General features: G+C 37.8%; 1 long non-coding RNA gene across 2 annotated transcripts in view; it reads right to left on the reverse strand.

The window, feature by feature from the left end:
• Nucleotides 1–10,385: 10,385 nt before the first annotated feature.
• The window catches only part of LOC132384841 (uncharacterized), a 47,934-nt gene continuing 35,315 nt past the window's right edge, over nt 10,386–23,004 (reverse strand). For both annotated transcript variants that reach the window (XR_009509012.1, XR_009509013.1), the window contains exon 3: nt 10,386–11,698. This is a non-coding gene — a long non-coding RNA (uncharacterized LOC132384841). The remainder of the gene's footprint in view (nt 11,699–23,004) is intronic.

Genomic DNA, 23,004 nt, shown 5'->3' on the forward strand with positions numbered 1-23,004 from the left:
ACATTTAAATGATGTTATGATTCTCCCTAATGTTGTTTGCAAAAGTATCATGAAGAACAACAGCTTTATTCCTAAAGTTTATCTTGGCTTGAGGCAATCTTTTCCCAGCATGACATAATGCAGAAGGTGATAATGTTGGCTGCAACCCTGCATTTCCTCGTGTTGTTTGACATGGTCCATTGTTGTTACAATGAGATTGAGAGGATTGAGAGCTTGATGTTCCTTGGTGTGAGTATCACCAATAGCCTGTTATGGTCCAACCACATTGATGTTAATGCTAAGAAAGTTCATCAATGACTCTACTTCCTCAGGAGGCTAAAGAAGTTTGGCAAGTCACCATTGACTCTTACTGACCACATGAAACTGCAGGGTTGTTGACACAGCTCAGCACATCACAGGAGCCAGCCTCCCCTCCATGGACTCTGTCTATATCTTTCACTGCAGCCAGCATCATTAAAAACACCACCCTCCCCAGACATTCTCTCTTCTCCCCTCACCCATCGGGCAGAAGGTACAAAAGCCTGAAAGCATGTACCACCAGGCTCAAGGACAGCTTCTATCCCGCTGTTATCAGACTCCTGAATGAACCTCTTGTATGATAAAATGGACCCTTGTCCTCACAATCTACCTGGTTATGATCTTACACTTAATCATATAATGCACTGTGTAATGATTTGATCTAATATGAACAGTATGCAAGACAAACTCTTCACTGTATCTTGGTACATGTGACAATAATAATACCAATATCAAAACCCGTACCAACAAAAGGCTGCTGTGTTCCAAGTTTCTTTTCCAGTGTGCCCTTTTAGGTAGTTACAAAGATATCTGAGCATTACTCAGAGTAGTGAAACTAGCAGTGCCATGAATATTATTTATTCCTCAGGTAAACAACCCAGCAGAATAACAAGGAGATTACAAACCTCCTGCCAACTTGGCAACCTTAAGACTGTGGGGGTGCTTTAAAAAAAGATCCAGACATTATCCATCTTTTTGACATCTATACGATTGAATAAAATATGCACCACCCAGTTTAAGCTGAACCTGAGAGCTGGTTCCAAAAGAGGCATTGGAACCCAGATTATGACTATTCAAAGGCCATTATTGGGTATTTGGATAGATGCATTGCTTGGGTAGTTCCAAGAAACGTAATGCTTGGAAATTGGTTCATTGAGGAAGTAATATTTTCCCTAAAAAGAGGGATTTAAAGAGGGAAAACGTCCCTCAGCATCCTTCCTTTGCCATCAGCTCAGTGGGATCTAATAGCTAGATGTGTGTGCTTCACAACAGCACCTCTGTGAACCTAGAGAGTGTGAATGGGTTAGGTTCAGAGAGTGAGAGGGTGTGATTATAATTGAATCTAATTCCCTCGTCACTCAACATTTTCCAGTCATTTTATTTCAATGTAGAAGTGTTTCTTCTTATTTAAAGATACACCCCCTATCTACTAACCCTTCTCCTTGTTGGCATCTATGCATACTTACAGGAAATTAGATCCAAAATCCTCTCAGTCTGTCCACTTTCCTCTCCACCTTACCTGCATTGTTAACCAAACTTGTACTTGCCATTCCTTTTTTTTGTCATTTACTTTTTATTGAAATTCAGCATCATATAAACATTTCCATAAGATGTATTTCAAATACTGTATATATCATATATTCATGTTTGCCACAAATCTCCACATAGTATTTATCTGAGGTATACACTTATAGAGAAGAAAAGAAAGAACAAACAAAAGGAAAACTATGTACAAGTAGGAAGTGATCTTTTTTTACAATATAATCATTGATTTGTAAGAATAAAATCAGGCCTATGGGGTGTTCTGTAATTAAACCATTTTTCTCAGTATGAATCAAATTGTTCCAATTTATAATTGACAGATGCTGTTATCTTCTCCATTTTGTAAATGTCCATTGTAATTTCCACCCATGCATTTAAAGTTGGGCTCTTCAGTGATAACCATTTCCATTTCTCTTCAGTGATAACCATATACTGCCACCAGCAGTATATTCATTAAGTATTTATCTCTTTTTCAACCATTCTTGAGGTATATACCCAAAATATATGGTCTTACTTTCCAAGGATATTTCACATTTAAAAATGTCTTGTAGGGCATTGTGTATCCCACTCCAATAGTATTTGATAACGGGGCAATCCCAGAAAATATGGTGATGGTTTGCATTTTGATTTCCACAATTTCTCCATCAAACAGGGAGGTTACTATCATAATGGGATTTTTGAGAGGGTGTAATAAAATATCTTATCAGGTTTTTCCACCCAAACTCCCGCCACTTCTGTGAACTGGTACACGTCCATTGATACCTCCATATTATTGTCCATTCTTCCTCTGACATAATTATCCCTCCTTCCTTCTCCCATTTTGTTTTAATGTATGAGGTCGAATGTGTTTTAAGATTTGACAGACACTTATACACGCATGAAATGATACTACTAACATTATCTGAATGTACCTGCCATTCCTAATCTCTCTAACTTTGGCTTGACATCCATTTTCTTCTTGCCTCTGAGTTAATCACTGGATCTCTTTCCACATGTTGTGTGGCATAGAAGTGCACGAAATCATTGGTGTAATCCAAAACCCGTGTCCTATGCTGTCACACAGTGATAAATGGTCACTATTCAAGCAATAAACTCAGGACAGTTAATCAAAGAGGTCAGCATGAGAATATTAACAAGTTCAAATCTCAGAATCATTCAATAATACACAAAGCTGTAAGAAATATAATGAACCACTAATTCAATCAATTCTGGCTAACAATGAATTTATGAAGAAAAGTTTCAAAACATCTGGCAATACATTTATTCCATTGCAGAGCAAAATGTGCTAAATCCTGACTTGTTTTTATTACGTTCCAGATTGCTGATTTAATCATTTCCCTCAAAAAATAGGCTGAATATCATAAGAAACACAACAAATCCTTGAAAATCCATTGTAATGGAAATCGAATTCACTTAATCTGTTGTTACAAGCAGACCAAATTACAATCTGGAACATAATCCCCAAAACTAAAGTAAAAATCTAGTAAACTGGTACAATAAAAACAAGATTTGTGAAATAACATTGCCTTGGTTCGAAGTCCTTAAATACATATTACCTGAATTCAATACCATAATTCTACACTTAGTGGCCACTTTATTAGGTACACCTGTACACCTCATTAATGCAGATATCTAATCAGCCAATCATGTGGTAGCAACTCAATGCATAAAAAGCATGCAGACATGGTCAGTTGTTCTTCAGACAAACATCAGAATGCGGAAGAAATATTGATCATGGAATGATTGTTGGTGCCAGAGGGGTTAGTTTGAGTATCTCAGAAACTGCTGATCTGGCATTTTCACACACAACAGGCTGTAGAGAATAGTGCGATAAACAAAAAAAAAAATCCAGTGAGTGGCAGTTCAAGTTCAAGTTTAATTATCATTTAACCATACATGAATACCCATGAATACAGCCAAACAAAACAGTGTTACTCCAGGGCCAAGGTGCAAATCACAATACTAATGGTTGTACACAGCGCAAGGCATATATAGCACATATAAGATAGCAGTAAACATACAGTCACACAAAAAAACATAATATAGCCCAAGTCCCTGAGTGACGTGTCCTGTAAATTGATGGTGCGTGGATGATTGTCAGCAAGGATAAGCCCTCAACATTCCACAGATAAACACACGCACGTAATCCACCTTCTCTTCCAGCAAGCAAACGGTAGAGGACAGCATCAAGCATGGACACGGAGCCACAGGGCCTGCAGTATCTCCGCTTATGGGTAGCTGTAATATGTGGACCAGCAGCATAAGGCCTAGTCTGCCCTGTAACTGAGGCCACGCAGCTCCCCTACTGTTGGTCCCACCAATAAACCAGTGAACCGGACTTGCAGCATTCCACATTACCAATATCCAACAGGGTCTTGCGATCACAAGAAAAATGTCCAAAAAATCACTTGCCATCAGACTGCACACCACCTCTGCGCTCCGACTCCAAAGCCTTTCTGTAGCAGGCAGCAACACGGTCCGCACCAAGTCTAGCTCCTCTAACAATGAGCAACTCGCTGGTGGGGTAGACCTGAAGTACTCAAAGTTCTTAAAATGCAGCAGTGTCTTCGGATCATAAAAAAGACATTTAAAAAAGACAGTAACAACTTTGCTTGGCTCTGGACAGGCCATTGTGTCTGAGTGCACTGCCATCTTACCAGAACAGCAAAACACCTTGTTAATGAGAGAGGTCGGAGGAGAATGGTCAGATTGGTTCAAGCTGACAGGAAGGCGATAGATAATCTCACATTACAACAGTGGTGTGCAGAAGAGCATCTCTGAACATGCAACACATCGAACCTTGAAGTGGATGGACTACAGCAGCAGAAGACACAAGCATACACTCAGTGGCTACTTCATTAGATACAGGAGGCATTTAATAAAGTAGCCACAGTCTGTAAGTTCCTAGTTTATCTCCTTTTATGGTATTGCTATTTGCTATGAATAATCTGAATTATTAAATGGAGAATTATTTTTCTAATTAGCAGTAGGTTTGCCATTATAAATCTGTCTTTCACTTTCACTGTAATAGCAGCATCTGAAATATGATATTGTACTGCAAGCCGGACTCATACTGATTTAACCTTTTGCAAACATTTAAAATAAACTGTTTTCTTCAGAAGAATGTGTGTGTTCAAAGCTGTCACACATGAAAATGGTTTGTAAATTGCTTGAACCTGACACTCTTGTGAATTTGATGGCTTGCAAAACATTCTGAAATGATTAAGTCTCAGGAGTCGAAGGGTGTAAAATAACGTTCCCAGGGACTAAGAGAGAGAGAGAGAGGCTGACTCATCCAAGACGTGAATGTTGGAATTCTGAGGTCCTTTTAATTATATGTAAGATCACTCTTCTGTCTTCATAGGGTCACCTTGACTGGTCTCTAGATAATCCAAACAATGTATCTGAAAGTAATTACTGATACAGTAATAATCACTGTTCTCTATCTATTGTCTCTAATGGAAAATATACCTTGTGGTCACCTTCAGGATTTGCTTCTTAAAGGATAAATCTTAATAAGAAGTATTTTGAACGTTTTTAAAAATTGATTTCTGGAGCACCTTATTCACAACATTAGTCAGAAATGCTGTTCATGATTCCTTTGATCATGTCTGTAAATTTATACTGTTTTCAAAAAGATCTAAGAATTTCCAGAATATTTTCATATCATTAAAAAGGCTCACTGACTAAACCGGTAACCAGCCAATCCCTGGGGACCAAACAGCTCAATAGAAGTACAGTATATTCCTCGCCTACACTGTGTCAGTTCAAGAAGAGAATTCATCACTTTATTATAATGGGAATGAGAGATAAGAAATGACTGCTGGCCTTGCTAGCGAGAGAGGATTAAGGAAGAAATTCCACTGCATGTTGTTGTGGATTTAACATTTCAAGAATATTTGATTAATATTGTAAATATGTTGTTGATTAAGCATCCTTTGTTTAAATAATTCAAAACAGGTTATATGTAAAAGTACGTAAATGGCGTATGTCATCATGCCACCATGTCATAAGTGCATTTGTTTAAAGTAAAAATGAACGTGCGTGAGTTATCTCCTGTCTCCCTTGTTTTTCTTCTCTTAGCAGTGGCAGCGAATATGTTTTAAAACAAACCCAAGATGACTACCTACCTGTTGAAGAACAGCAAAATGTTCAAGTTAAAAGAAGCAGCGCAGCATGTGCTTCTCTGGGAAGGGACAGAAATGGTCACGTTTTAAAAAACGACAGAAAATGAACAAATTCACAGGTTCGTGAACAGTGAGTACCAGGCGATAATAATAAATTTTAAAAAGTAGAAAGATAGATGCATTTGATTGCACAACAGATAACCGGATTTTGTATACTGAGTGGATTGAGCAGTATTTTAAAGCAAATGTATGTGGATGCTAGTTTTGCTGAGTGTATCGGGTTTAAAGGCATACAGTTTGCTTAGAAATCTGACTGCTTCAACCAAACCAGCCAAAATTAGCTTGGCTGGATTTGTGAAAGTAATGCAGGAACATTTAGAACCAGAACCGTTTTTGATTGCAGGTTGCTTTGGGTTTCATAAACTGAATCAAAAGGAAAGGGGGTCCATTTCAGCTTACGTGGCTGAATTGAAGAAGAACTGAGCATTGCCAGTTTGGAAATGGGCTTAATGATGCACTGAGAGATCATTTAGTTTGTGGAATCATACAAGAAAGCATTCAAAAACGGCTACTAACTGAAGTATAACTTGTGTTTAAAAGAGCAGTTGAAATATCTGTATCAATGGAAACAACAGACAAAACGCAACTCAGTTGCAGTCAGGAATGAAAGTGAGCATGAACAAAATTGGAATGCCTAAGCAGAAGCCAGCCTGGATGAACAAACTGTGTTACCGTTGTGGCAGGGACTCACATGCACCAAACCAATGGAGATTTAAAGGCGAAGCTTGCAGAAAATGCAACAAAGTAGGACACATACAAAGAGCATGTTGGACAGACAAAAATAAATGGATTGCCAGAGAAGAAAAGAAGATAAAAAATCAAGTTGCAATTTCAAAATGAGCACTAATCTGTATGTTGATGAAAAATCTGATAATGTTGAGAGTGACACAGGACTGAGTAGCCTTGAGATTTAAAATGTGAAAATTGACGATAGACAAACAGTATGGCTTACACCAGAAGTAAAGAGCAAATTAATTAAAATGGAATTGGACACTGGCTCGGCTGTTTCAGTCTTTCCGCAAAATGAGTTTCAATAGCATTTTAAAGATAAGAACTGAAGTCTGCAGATATCCAACTCAAAACTTACACTGGAGAAAAGATAACTCCTGTAGGAATGACATTCGTAATGGTGAAATACAACAATCAACAAGCCCCATTGGGCTTGTATGAGGTAAAAACAGGAGGATCAGCATTGTGGGATCGTGGCTGAGATAACTACAACTTGATCAAAGATCCATTCATCATTCGCATGCCACACTCCCTGCAATAGGGTCAACTGAAAGTGGATTAAGAAAGGTACTGGATGATCCCTCAGCAGTGTTCAGGGATGGCATTGGAAAACTCAAAAACATATCAAGGGTAAATTAGTGTTAAATAAAAATGCCACCCCCAAGTTTTACAAAGTCTGTCCAGTTCTTTATACCATCGGTGATACAGTAGCCAGTGAGCTAGATCACAGGGAGGCTGAAGGAATTCTTTTCAAGGCTGAGTGGAGCCCATGGGCAACGCCAGTGGTCCCAGTAGGTAAGAAGAAATGGTCTGTCAGGATCTGTGGTGACTTTAAGGTCACCATCAACCCATTACTAAAAATAGATCAATATCCTCTGCCCAGGATAGAGGATACATTTGCAAACCTCTCTGGAGGGAAACACTTCAGCAAAGTGGACTTAGCTGAGGCCTACCTACAGATGGAGATGGAAGAAGAATCCAAAATTTTTCTCACCAAAAACACACACATAAAGGGCTTTATAATTACAATAGGCTTATTTTTGGAGTAGCATCTGCACCTGCACTCTGGTAAAAAGCTATGGACCAAGTGCTACAAGGCTGCCCAGGCACTCCGTGTCACCTTAATGACATCATTGTTACCAGTGAGGAACATCTCCAAAATCTCAGGACGGCGTTAAAAAGATGAGAAAATTATGGGCAACAGCACAATGCAACAAGTGTGAATTCTTTAAAACAGGCATCGCTTATTGTGGTCACTTTATTTACACAAAAAGATTACACAAGTGTGATGAAGAAATTCAAGCAGTGGTGGATGCACCATGGCCAAAGGATGAGTCACATTTGTGGACCTTTTTAGGATTTGTCAATTATTATAACAGGTTCTTGCCAAACTTGGCTACAATGCTCCACCCCTTGAACTTGTTACGAATGTGCCACAACTCTGAGGGGCCGAAGGGTACAAAGTAGCCCCCTCCTTTGTGAGAATTGCAAGATCGCTATTAATTTGGGTCTGGGACCCAGGAAATGAGAGAGAAATGTCCAGAATACACAAGGCTTGGAATGTGCCCTGGCCTCCGCAAGACAAAGCCACGGATAACGGCCATTGTCTCTTGGAGACAGAATTGTGTATTGAGTACTGTACTATTCATTGAAGCCCTCAGGAGATGACCAGAGTGGGCTGGTTGAGGGATTGCATCATCCCAACCTGATTGACATCTGAGACCCCATGAGTAAGGATAAAAGAGGGTTTGGGGAACAACCCCTTTAGACGCACCAGGAGAAACGCTAGAAATCCCGTGACAACGTTTAATAGCGACAGCCGGTGGGGGGGCTCGTGTGCGTCCTTTCCCGTTGCCTGGGATTGGGGCCTTACCACGGAAGAATGGCTTAGCTAAAGAAGAGGCCACACCAACGAAATTTCGAAGGATCGACATCATAAAAAGGAAAAGCTGGCAAGTTTCTAAAATCTCTCTCTTGACTCCTACCAAAGACTGCAGCCTGAATGAAATGAGTGACTTTTAGATTTCCATCGAACAATACATTATCCCCTAGACAACAATAGAGCTTATTTCTTATTATTATTATACCCGCACTTTTAGATTTAGTATTGACGACGTATATTATCTGTATGTTTGCATTGATATTATTTTTGTGTATTTTTAACCAATAAATACTGTTAAAAATAGTACCATCAGACTTCAACGGACCTCTTTATCTTTGCTGGTAAGTGACCCAGTTATGGGGTTCGTAACAAACTCATTACTACAGATCAGGAAGAAATGGCAATGGATAAAGCATTGTGAGGTATCTTTCCAAAAGGTAAAGGAAAAGGTGATCAAGACATACAAAAAAGCTGGATGAATTCAGCAGGTCGGGCAGCATCCATTGAAAGAAGCAGTCAATGTTTCGGGTCGAAACCCTTCATCAGGACTAAGGAAGGAGGAGGTAGGTGCCCTATAAAGAAAGTGGGGAGAGGGTGGAAAACCAATCAGAGGAAAGATCAAGGGGTGGGGGAGAGGAAGCAGGGAGGGGATAGGCAGGAGAGGTGAAGAAGGAATCTAAGGGGAAAGCACTATGGATAGTAGAAGAAGGCAGAGTCACAGCCACAAGTCTCTCCTGCCAAGGAGAGTGACCCCCTTGTCAGGAAAGACATTACCCCATAAAAGTAAGAAATCCTCCACAGCAATTAAATATTTTGGCCTGAATGGGACAATTTAAAATTTACTATGCTGTGGGTGTCTATGTAGGAGTTGTATTATAGAGTAGTGTGTGTGTGTGTGTGTGTGTGTGTGTGTGTGTGTGTGTATGTATAAGTATGTAAATAGCATACACCATCATGTCACTAAACCATAAGTGCATGCCTCACTTAAAGTAAAGGAACACACACAAGTTATCTCCTTGCATTTTTGTTTTTCTTCTAATTAGTTTAATGTTTTGGAATTACAACTGGAAGACTAGGCCTGGTCCCTAATATATTATTGCAGTTAGACTGGGTAGGGGTTTGGTGATATTCCAACAAGTACTGTATTAATTTCAGTACAGTACTAGAATCAAAATCAGAATCAGGTTTAATATCACTCACATAGTGTATGTGGTGAAATTTGTTGTTTTGCTGCAGCAGTACAGTGAAATAGACAATAAATATGATAATTTACAATATTCAGTCGATATTGAGAGATTTTTATAAAGGAGAATGAGAACAAAATCAAGTTAAGGGACACCACAGTCGCATAGCAGTTAGCATAAGGGTATTACAGTGCCAGTGACCTGGGTTCAATTCCGCTGTTGTCTGTAAGGAGTTTGTATGTCCTCCCTGTAACTCCACTGGTTTTCTTCAGGTTTTCTGGTTTCCTCCCACATTCTATGAGGTACGGGTTAGTAGGTTAATTGGTCAGGTGTATTTGAGTGGTGTGGTCTTGTGGGCCAAAAGGCCTGTTACCGAGCTGTGTCTCTGAATTAATTAATTAATTGTGCAAAAATTGTAAAATGGCGTTGATGAGTTGGTTAATTGTCGGTTCAGAGATCCAATTTAACCTGATACTACTAAGAAAGGGGAAGATAAAATTGGCCATAGTTATTCGACTACAATATCTGTTACAAATGTACATCTGATTGGAAAATACAGGGATAAGTTTAGTCATGGATTATTCAGTGCACGAAATCAAAGTTCATTCTCAAAGCACACACATGAAGAATACACACATGGGAGAAGTTCGGCATGATATGAAACCACATTCAGCAGGGAGTCAATGGCTTCAAGAGAGGAAGCCGGGGAGTGCTGAGTGACTATGAAGATTTTAAAAAGGTGGAAATCAAAATATTTTTAAATATAAGTTACAAGATTCTGTTAATGAAAGTCAACAATAACTTATAGTTATGTAAATTGGTAAATCAATTTATTATTGTCACATAAATTTACATACAGTGAAAACTTTGTCTTGCATACTGTTCATACAGATCAATTCATAACAACAGTGCATTGAGGCAGTACAGGGTTAAACAATAAAAGAGTGCAGAGTAAAATGTTACAGTAAGAGAAAGTGCAATGCAGGTAGACAATAAGGTGCAAGGTCAGAATGGTTCAGATCTAAAGGTCAGGGGTCCATCTTATTATTCTAAGGATCCATTCAATAGTTTTATATCAGTGAGATAGATGCTGCACACACAGAATTTTGGAGGACATTCTGAGCTTAGTGGTACATGCTTTCAGTCTTTTGTCTTTTCTGCCCAATGGGAGGGGGGAAAAGACAAAATATTCATGGTGGATGGGGTCTTTGATTATACTGGCTGTTTTACCAAGGTATAGAGAAGTATAGACAGATTCCATAGAGAATAAGCTAATTCCCATAACGTGTTGAGCTGCATCCACAGCTCTCTACATGGAATCACTTATAGAGTTGTCTATAAGGAAATTAATACCCAAAACACAAAGAAACAAAATATCAGGCCAATTATCCAAAGGCTTTATTAAAGAAGAAGGATTTTGAGGAAAACATTAGATGTGAGGGAGCTAGAGTGGTTTAAGGAAGAAATTCTTGCATCTGGATGAAAACACAACCTTCAAAGATGAAGCTATTAAAATTAAGGAAATGTAAAAGATAGAACTGGTGAAGAAAAAATCACCAAATGTTCATCTGGAGTTACAAGCTCAAGAAAAAATTTCCAAGTCTATTGTCATGGTTGGAAAAACATGTTATCACAATGCCAGCTTTTGTTGCCATAAACGGTGGCTTACAAGATTAGTGTTTTACATAGAGGATCAATGGTGAAATACAAGGGATATATGTCATCTGAGAATGAATGACATACAGTATCCATAAAAATGCATTAGGGCAGTTACAAAATAGAACTCTACCTTTGACCCATTCATGCCTCTTTGAAGATGTCCTCAATACTGGGGAGGCTAGTGCTCATGATGGAGCTGGCTGAGTTTTCAAACTCTGCAGCTTTTTCTGATCCTATGCAGTGGCCCCTTCATATCAGATAGTGATGCAACCAGTTAGAATATTTTCCATCTGCAGAAATTTGCTGAAGTCTTTGGTGATGTACTAAACCTCCTCATACTCCTCATGAAAAATAGTTGTTGTCGTGCCATCTTTGTAATTGCATCAATACATTGGGCCCAGGATAGATCTTCAGAGATGTTGACACCCATGAACTTGAAACTTGAATGATGGAAGTGGTAGGTGCAAGTGGGTCTTGTAATATTCATGTTTGTAATACTGCAAATAAAAATTCAGAAAAAAATGTTACAATTTTATTAATTTCACAAAAAAACAGAAATGAAAAACATGGACTCATAGTTTTGAATGACTTCTACTGTTCAGCTTCAGAGAAGTTGATCCACTGTAAAACTTTCCAAAATTGGCTGGTTAAAGGCTTTAGCATTCCTAGAAAATAGAGCAAATTTTGTTAAAGTGAGTCTTCTCTTCTAGGTGCTTGAAACTGTAGCATTGTGCAGAAGAATTTCTAAGCCCAATTATCCATATGCCTATCTCATATTGATGAATTAATATCTAAATTGATTAAAGTAAACTCAGCATTCAGGTTTGTGCACTTCTTTGTATAATCTTTCATGGGGATTTTGTATATAGAACCTTAAAATGAACAGCAATTTATTATAAGGGTCAATTCTGCAATACAAGCTCAGGATTTCCAAGTAAAGTTTCCTATTGGATATGCTGGAATGCAAAATTGCCTCTTATGTGAATTAAATAAAAAATATCTTACGTGGTTTTTCCAAATTAGCTTATCAACATTCTAGCTGTGAGGCTATTAACCAGACTATCAAATTAGTCCTGACATTTCAGTAATAAGTCCTCATCATTCTGAAATTTTCTCCATGATATTTACATTTATTTGTGCAATAACCTCTCTGGTTATAGTAAGAGTTCATTTCAAATCTCTTATGTACAAGAGATCAATTAATTATCACCTAGAGTTCACTGAAGGTGATCAAATGTAGTTATAACAATCAAGTCAAACTATAAACGAATGACAGAGAATAATCATGGCAATGAACAAGTCACTAATGGATGTTTTAACATAAGGAACAGCAGAGGATACAGTTCTCTGGCATCTCTGGGGTGAGGTCAAGTAGACAATTTGGTCAGGATTGATTAGTTGGGCCAAAGGGCTTGTTTCTGTGCTATATAAATCTTCGACTCTATATTTCTACTTAATATAGAATGTAGACTGAAAAAAGGTACTGTATCTGAAAGAGAACTGAAATATCAATACTGGAAATGACAGCAAATTTCTTTCCTTAAGGGACATCACTGAATCAATTGGGTTTTTATGACAATCTGACATCTCTCAGTCATTTTCATGCTTTTATCCATTTTTCCCCCAAACTAAAATCTAAATCTCAACCAATCATTGCGGTTATGGTTTCATAGTTCATAGGTTACTGTTCCAGTAAAATATTATCTGTGGCACCACATCATACTGTATATGTGATACATATATGCCACTCCAGTTTAATTCTAATCTCTTTTCCTCTTATCTCTAACAATTCTCATCTCTGTGCTATCCACTTATTTTTAAGTGTACCCCAGGCCTCTATTTGTGGTGTTTGTTTCTTGTCAAGTAGTCTCTGGAACCTGACTCAGTGACTTCTAATTTAGATCCTTGTTTCTTCCCAAGAGAATGGTTTTCTTTATTTAATGAAGCATTATTTGCATTCGGTATCTAAAGGCAGCTAGAACTGCCAGATCCATTTCTGATGTCTGTCGTCAGTAACTCTGCATTCTGGAGGCATTACTTCCACCATTAAATCACCAATTAATAATTTTAGTCTCCGGTCGTTCAGCTACTCTCTATTTAATAACTTCTACAAAATGATAGCAATGAGCTCCATTATGGTAAAATCAATCAGGTTCTCTGGGCATTTCAAGTCTAGTTGAAGGAATGATTTTTTTGCCATTGCACGCAAAAAAAATACTTGCACATGAATTTATGTTCACTGGATAGATATGGACAATGCTTAGTCTTGCAGCTATCAATGTGAATTCATTTGGGTATTTTCTCAATCTGTCATATACCATTCTCAGTCTAAGTACTGACATAAAGACTTTTTATAGGCAATTACTGTCTCATCTTGTGTTTCTTTTTTTCCATTGGCAGCCTTGAGTAAAAATCTCATTCTAATTCAAGCTGTTCAATCAAGTCTCCCATTAGACTCCTAAATGCATCTCCATGAATCATCATCATGAATTACTCAGAACAGTGTACTTTCACTTTTGTACCTTGGTTTAAATCCAACACAGAAAAACAGTGATAACGGCTTCTTTCCTCTGGTGGGTCTCTCAAGCATCATCAATTTGGGCTTCCCTGTTTCTTTTTCCAGCACAAAGATCCTTCCCACTGCAACATCGCATACACCTGACAAAACTATGATACCGTGGGAGTTACTGGGAATACTAACAAGCTCAGTGTATTGCTTACCATCTTCCTGTCCTGAAAATGCATATTGTAACTTTGGTTTCTTCCCCATTCCCTTCCAATCCTGATGAAGGGTTTCAGCCCAAAACATCGACTTCTCCATGAGGTCTCTCCATTATTCATTTCTATGAATGCTGCTTGACCTGCTGAGTTCCTCCATCATTTTGTGTGTGTTGCACTGGATTTCCAGCATCTGCAGAATCTCTTGCTTTATTATTGTAATTGCAAGTTGAATTGACGTAAGTGGCTGATAACGAAATTTTGGAAGACAGTTCCACAGCTCAGAACATACTCTGCAGGAATGAATTTGACTCACACACATAGGCTGCAAGTTCAACTTCTTGTCTATTCTGGTTTAGCTACCTGAAGCCTGATGAGTTTGCATGTTCTCTCTATGACCACATGGGTTTCCTCCTGGTGCTTGGGTTTCCACCCACTTTCCAAAGATATATGGTTAGGATTAATAAGTTGTGGGCACGCTGTGTTGGTGATATTTGCACAATCCTCAGTGTTGGTCGTTGATGCAACCAACTCATTTCACTGTATGTTTCAATGTATATGTGACAAATAAGGCTTCAGTTAACTTTGGCTGGGTAGATCTTTAACCTTCAGTTAACTTTAGATGAGGAGGTTCTGTCAGCCTGATAGAGATACTCACATGGTGTGTTGCCTCCCAGGTACCAGGGTACAGGATGTCTCAGTATTCTGAAGGGAGAGGGTGAACAGCCAGAAGTCTTGGTACACATTGGTACCAATGACATAGGTAGAAAAAGGGAGGAGGTCCTGAAGAGAGAATTCAGGGAGTTGGGTAGGAAGCTGAAAATCAGGACCTCCAGGATAATAATCTCAGGATTGCTGCCTGTGCCACGTGCTAACGAGCGCAAGAATAACATTATGCATATTAATGCATGGCTGAGAGACTGGTGTAGGGGACAGGGCTTTAGATTCCTGGATCATTGGGGCCTCTTCTGGGGGAGGTACAACCTGTACAAAAATGATGTGTTACACCTGAACCCAAGAGGGTCCAATATCCTAGCGGGCAGGTTTAATAGAGCTGTTAGAGAGGGTTTAAACTAATTTGGCAGGGGAATGGGAACTGGAGTGATAGAGCTGAGGAAGGGGAAAACAGAAGTAAATCAAAGATAGCATGCAACAGAGGTGATAGAAAGGAGACAGGCAGGAGATGAGGTATAATCACAGTCAGTGGGATGAGTTACAGGGCAATAGAGGCATGGTGCAGTTAAAACAGAAAGCAATAAGTACTGGACTGAAAGTGTTATATTTGAATGTACACAGCATAAGAAATAAAATGGGCGATCTTGAAATTCAGCTACACATTAGCAAGTATGACGTTGTGACCATCTCTGAATCTTGGCTAAAGGATGGCTGCCATTGGGAGCTGAATGTCCAAGGACATAGAGTGTATCAGAGAGATAGGTTAGTAGGATGAGGGGGTGGTGTGGCCCTGTGTATAAGAAATAATACTAAATCATTAGAAAAGGATGACATAGGATCGGAAGGTGTAGAGTTTCTATGGGTTGAGTTTTTTTTTCCCAATATTTTTAATAAGTTTCATATACAGAAATACAGAATTCATAAGGATACTTATTATAAATCAAAATAAGATAGGACAAAATGCACTGTATATAAATCACACTGATATAATTATAGTATCCCATATTGATGATCAATCAAATAAAATAAATTGAATGATGAAATACAATAGTATTGTTAATTATATTATTAAAAAATCTACACCTGCTACCAAGACAAAGCTGGTTGGTAAAAAAAAACCAAGAGAAAAAAAAAGAGTATTTTACCATATAATGTTTTATAATAATAGCCCAGATCTATATTTGAATAAGAATTCAAAGATTTTTTAAAATAGTTCGGAAAGGGTCCCCATAACGTTTGAAAATCTTGGTTAGGATCAGAAATCGAACAACAAATCTTCTCTAGATTTAAGCATGACATGAAATCACATAACCATTGAGCATGTGTGGGGGGGGGCAACCTCCTTCCATTTAAGCAAGATTGCCCTCCTAGCCATAAGAGAAATAAAAGCCAGTACCCGCGAATGAGAAGGCTCCAAAATTATAACTCTTTCCTCAATAATACCAAATAAGGCAGTCAAAGGATTGGGCTTAAAACTAACTTTTAAAAAGTACAGAAAAAGTTTGGAATACATCTTTCCAATATTTTTCAAGGCTCGAACATGACCAAAACATATGAATTAATCTGTCACAGTAAGGAGATATATCTGCAATATAACGAGAGAGCTTGTCTTTAGACATATGAGCCCTATGCACTATTTTAAATTGTAGGAGGGAATGATGAGCACATAACGATGAAGAATTAACCATTTTGAAAATAACCCTCCAGGTCTCAGCAGATAATGAAGTCTGTAAATCCTTTTCCCAATCTTTTTTAATTTTATCTAAAGGAGCCATTCTCAAACCCAACAACACACCATAAATATAAGCTATTGAGCCATTTTCAAAAGGTTTCAAATTAAAAATTACATTTATTATGTTCTTATCGGGGCTAGTACAAAATATATGTAGTTTAGATCTTTAAAAATCTGTAATCTGTAGATATTGAAACAAGTGGGTATTTGATAGGTTATATTTCACTGAGAGCTGCTCAAAAGAAGAAAGATTCCCTCCAACAAACAGATCCTGAAATCATTTAATGCCTATCTATCCCATTCTCTAAAAAACAGATCGGTTGTAGATGGTTTAAAAAAATAGAAAAAATAGGACTGGAAAGAGAGAATCTCAATAAACCAAAATGTTTTCTAAACTGTAGCCAAATCCTTTAAGTGTGTTTAACCACCAAACTGTCAGTTAATTTATTTACTGATGAAGAGAGGATCCAAGAAGAGAAATAATAAAAAATTTCATAACAGAATTGGCTTCCAAAAAGACCCATATTGGACAATCCTTACAATTAATATAATATAACCAGAACATAAGATTTTGTATGTTAATTGCCCAATAATATAACCTAAAATTGGGTAAAGCAAGGCCACCATTCTTTTTGCTTTTTGGAAGGTGGGCTTTATTTAATCAGGGTTTTCTGTTCTTCCATATATAGGAAGAAAGAATCAAATCTAGAGAATCAAAAAAAACTTAGGAATGAAAACAGGTACAGCTTGAAAGAGGTATGTAAATTTAGGTAAAATATTCATTTTAATAGAATTAATTCCACTAATCAATGATAAAGAGAGAGGTGACCAATTAGAAAGTGTCTTTTTCACATAATTCATTAAGGTTAAAAAATTTTCTTTGAATAGATCTTTGTAATTCTTAGTGATTGTTACGCCCAAGTATGTAAACTGTTTTCTTACAATTTTAAAAGGAAGGTTAATATCAGTTAGTTTCAAATTGTTTAAAGGGAACAATTCACTCTGATGTAAATTCAATTTTTTTATCCTGAAAACTGACTAAACTTAATCAGTAAACAAAACATTGAGGGTAAAGAAGTAGTAACATTAGATATGAAAAGCAATAGGTCATCAGCATAAAGTGAGACTTTATGAATAGTACCTTTCCTTAAGATACCGGTAATATCTTAAGACTCTTGAAAGGCCATTACTAAAGGTTCTAATACCAAATCAAAAAGCAAAGGACTCAGCGGACATCTTTATCTGGTTCCACGTTGGAGTTTAATTGGTTTAGAAATCTGAAAATTAGTAAGGACCCGAGTAGAGGGAAATAAATAAAGTAATTTAATCCAATAGATAAAATTGGGCCCAAAATTAAATTTTTCTAAGGTTTTAAATAGGTAATTCCATTCAACTCAATCAAAAGCCTTCTCCGCATCCAGAGAAATCACACATTCCAATGTTTCCTTGGATGGAGAATGGATAAAATTTAACAGTCGTCATATATTAAAATGGAAATATCAATTTTTAATAAATCCTGTCTGATCATCAGATATTATAGAAGGTATAATATTTTCGAGTCTACAGGCCAAAACTTTAGATAGGATCTTAGCATCAACATTGAGTAAAGAGATTGGTCTATATGAAGAGCATTCAATGGGATTTATATTCTTTTTAAGAATAAGTGAAATGGAAGCTTCATAAAAAGACTATGGCAACCTACCGACCTTGAAGGACTCAGTAAGGGTAGAACATAAATAAGGTATAAGCAATGAAGAAAAAGCCTTATAAAATTCTCCAGAGAATCCGTCGGGTCCTGGAGATTTCCCAGAATGCAATGAATGTATAGCCTCAGTGATTTCCTTCTGAGAAATAGGTTGATCCTACTGTTTTCAATTATCAACCAAAAGTCCAGGAATATTTAATTGGTCTAAAAAATTGTTTATTGCAGTATCATCTTTAACAGAATCAGAACTATACAATTTACAATAAAATTCTCTAGAAGTGTCATTTATTTCAAAATGGTCAGTTGCCATATCACCATTGGTTTTACAAATTTCTTTAATTTGCCGTTTAGCTCTAAAGGTCTTCAATTGATTAGCCAATAATTTACCAGTTTTTTTCTCCATGTATTTAGAATTGGTTTCTATCTTTTAAAAGTTGGCTTTCAATTGGATATGTTATAAGTAGATCATATTTAGTTTTAATTTCAATACGTCTTTTGTATAGTTCAGGGTCTGGTGTCAAAGCATATTTCTGGTCTAATTGTTTTAATTGATTAACTAAATCAGTTATCTCTTTATTAGCTTTTTTCTTAATATAGGCAGTATAAGAGATAATTTGTCCTCTGATATATGCCTTAAAAGCATCCCAAATTATAAGACTAGAAGTCTCTTCCAATGCATTTTCTTCAAAAAAGAGAGTAATTTGATTCTTCAGAAATTTTAGAAAGTCCTTATCAGATAACAGAGTTGAATTAAAATGCCAGGATCTCTTCATATGAGTGAAACCAGGAAGATTTAAAGATAGGAATACAGGAGAGTGGTTGGACACAGCTATTTCTTTATATTCAATGGATCGAACTAATGGAATCATTTGACTATCAATAAAAAAAAATCAATCCAAGTATAGGAATGATGGACATGAGAGAAGAATAAATACTCCTTTTCTGCTGGGTGAAGAAAATGCTAGACATCAACAATATCACGTTTTGTTAGAAAGGATTGAATAAATAAAGCTGATTTATTAGGCTTGGGTAATTTAAAAGAAGACTGATCTAATACTGGGTCTAGACAACAATTAAAATCTCCTCCAATCACTAAAGAATAAGAACTCAAATCTGGCAAGAATGAAAAGAAACGCTCAAAACATCCTGGGTCATCCACATTAGCAAATACAATTAATTTATTATCTAGTTTCCCTGACACTATGACAAATTGCCCATTAGGGTCAGAGACGACTTTATGTTGAACAAAAGAAATTGTATTATCTATAAAAATCGAGACCTCTCGAGATTTTGCTCTGAATGAAGAATGAGATTGTAGATCCCTCCACCCATTAAAAAGGCATGCATTATCACAGCTATGTACATGCGTTTCTTGTAGAAAAATAGTGGGGGCCCTTAACTTTTTAATATAAACAAATATCTTATTCCATTTCAAAGGATGATTTAACCCTTTCACATTAAAGCTAAGTAAATTAATATTTCACTTCATTTTAGATTCTAATTAACAGAAGAGTTAAGAGATCAGAGCATAAATTATTAGATCCAAAAGACAGACCATAAAATAAGGTACTCAAACAGAAAATTTGGATGGTAGCCCAACCCAGCTTCCAGAAAAAAAAGAAAAAAGAAACCCCACTCCCCTCCCCCTCCCAAAGCCAAAAAAGCCAGCACACTAACCCTAAAGACAACCCTCCCCAATGAGCCCTGCTGGCAAAACTCCAAAAATATTCAAGGTTGTTATGTTCCTACCCAGACAAAACAGAGAAAAAAACTTAGATGAAAAATACAAAACATAAGAGGATTCATTTTAACAATTTCAAAAGAAATATATATAAAGAAACCTCACAAAAAAGAATAAATAAAATAGTAAAAAATATCAAAGAAAATATCAAAAAACAAGATATATAAATGGTCAAAATGTAAGTTTATTAAAACCTTATTCTGTTCAACATTTAAAAGATAATTGCTCTTGTAAGAGATATAACGCAATTAATCTTCTGCTTCCAAAAACTTCTGTACGTGTTAAATCTATCCCAGCCACTTACACTCACCATTTTTCAAAAATATTCTAAGACGTGCGGGGAAACAAAGGGAGGGCTTAAACCCTTCCTTATAAAGCAGTGACATGACCTCTTTATACTTGACATGTTCAACCATAACCTCCAGTGTATAATCTTCCACGAATATAATCATCTTCCCGTTGAAATCAATTGTTCCAACTCAACAGGTATGTCGGATTAAAAACTCCTTATTGTGAAATTCATGAAAACATAAAATGACCAACCTGGGACGCTCTCCTGCCTTTGGTTTGGGGACCAGTGATCGATGGGCGTGGTCCAACTTAGGCACGGGCGGCAATAAATCAGGGAATAGCTGTTTCAAAAAACTTGCAAAGAACTCCATGGGGTGGGCACCTTCAATTGATTCTTCAAGTTCCTTCTGCTTCTGCTTTCCAGGTTGGTAATTTTCTTTGTTATTTTTTCATTAGATAATGATATCACACATGAGGCTGCTTAGTAGGTTAAGAGCCCATGGAATTACAGGGAAGTTACTAGCATGGGTGGAGCATTGGCTGTTCGGCAGAAAACAGAGAGAGGGAATAAAGAGATCCTATTCTGGCTGACTGCCGATTACCAGTGGAGTTCCACAGGGGTCAGTGTTGCGACCGGTGCTTTTTACGATGTATGTCAGTGATTTGGACTATGGGATTAATGGATTTGTGGCTAAGTTTGCCGATGACACAAAGATAGGTGGAGGAGCAGGTAGTGTTGAGGAAACAGAGAGCCTGCAGAGAGACTTAGATAGTTTACGGGAATGGGCAAAGAAATGGCAAATGAAATACAATGCTGGGAAGTGTATGGTCATGCACTTTGGTGGAAGAAATAAACAGGCAGACTATTATTTAGATGGGAAAAGAATTCAAAATGCAGAGATGCAAAGGGACTTGGGAGTCCTTCTGTAGGATACCCTAAAGGTTAACCTCCAGGTTGAGTTGGTGGTGAAAAATGCAAATGCAATGTTGGCATTAATTTCTAGAGGTATATAAGAGCAGGGACATGATGTTGAGGCTCTATAAGGCACTCATGAGACCACACTTGGAGTATTGAGTGCAGTTTTGGGCTCCAAAACTGGGAACAGTTTTGGATTCCAGGAATGAAAGGGTTGCTGTATGAGGAACGTCTGGCAGCCCTTGGGCTGTATTCCCTGGAGTTCAGGAGAATAAGGGGGATCGCATAGAAACATTCCGAATGTTGAAAGGCCTGAACAGATTAGATATGGCAAAGTTATTTCCCATGGTAGGGGAGTGCAGGACAAGCAAGCATGACTTCAGGATTGAAGAACAGAGATGCGGAGAAATTACTTTAGTCAGAGGGTGGTAAATCTGTGGAATTTGTTGTCATGAGCGGCAGTGGAGGCCAAGTTATTGGGTGTGCTTAAGGCAGAGAGAGATAGGTTCTTGATTAGCCAGGGCATCAAAGGGTATGGGGAGAAGGCAGGGGAGTGGGAATGACTGGAAGAACTGGATCAGCCCATGACTGAATGGCGAAGCAGATTCAATGGGCCAAATGGCCTACTTCTGCTCCTATACCTTATGGTCTTATGGTAAGGGGGAATTTATGGACAGTAGTGCTGGAGGTTATTGAAGTGCTTTGAGGTGCACCAAATAGCACAAACAACAGGTGGTTATAGGAAAAATATGCAGAGCCCTGTCATTATCTTCTCAAACAGTATTAAGCTTTCTCTATTCTCCTATAACAACCCTGCTTCTTTAGCATCTTTGGGAAAGTACTTCTTACAAGACTGTTATAATATCTTGGGATTCCAATACATCTCTAAAATGAATTATTAACTTAATATCAGGAACAGATTCACTACCTCAGTCCAAAAGACCATAAGACATAAGTACAGAATTAGACCATTCAGTCTATTGAGTTTACTCTGCTATTTCATGGCTGATCCATTTCCCTCTCAACCACATTGTCCTTCTTTCTCACCATAATCTTTCACACCCTGATTAATCAAGAACCTAAATAGAACATCTTTAATATACCCAATGACCTGGCCACCACAGCTGCCTATGGCAACAAATTCCACAGATTCACCACCCTCTGGCCAAAGAAATTCCTCCTACCACTGTTCTAGATGATGTCCCTCTATTCTGAGGCTGTGCCCTCTGATCCTAGACTCCCCCACCATAGGAAACATCCTCTCCACGCCCACTCTATCTAGGCCTTTCAATATTCGATAGGTTTCAATAAGGTTGCCCTTATTCTTCTAAATTCCAGCGAGTAAAGGCCCAAAGCCCTCAATCACTCCTCTTATGATAAACCTTTCATTCCCGGAATCATTCTCATGATCCTCCTCTCAATCCTCTCCAACGTCAGCACATCCTTTCTTAAATAAGGGGCCCAAAACTGCTCACACCAGTGCCTTATAAAGCCTCAACATTACATCCTTGTTTTTATTTTCTAGTCCTCTGGAAATGAATGCCAACATTGATTTTGCCTTCCTTATCACCAATTCAATCTGCATATTAACCTTCAGGGAATCCTGCCCAATGACTCACAGGTGCCTTTGCATCTCGAGTTTTTGAATTTTCTCCCAGTTCAAAAATAGTCCAAGCTTTTATTCCTTCTACCAATATGCAATGCCATACACATCCTGACACTGTATTCCATCTGCCACTTCTTTGCCCATTCTCCTAATACGTCCAAGTCTTTTTGCAGCCTCTCTGTCTTCTCAACACTAGCCGATCCTCCATGTATCTTTGTATCTTCCACAAACTTGGCCACAAAGTCATCAATTCCATCATCCAGATCATTGACAAACAACGTAAAAAGAAGCTGTCCCAAGATTAATCCCTGGGGAACACCACTAGCAGCCAACCGGAAAAGGTTCCCTTTATTCTCACTCGGCCTCCAGCCAATCAGCCAATGCTCTATCCATGCTAGTATCTAATAGCCAACATGATT

The sequence above is a fragment of the Hypanus sabinus genome, chromosome X1, assembly GCF_030144855.1.
Source record: "Hypanus sabinus isolate sHypSab1 chromosome X1, sHypSab1.hap1, whole genome shotgun sequence".
In the NCBI taxonomy this organism is placed as follows: Eukaryota; Metazoa; Chordata; class Chondrichthyes; order Myliobatiformes; family Dasyatidae; genus Hypanus; species Hypanus sabinus.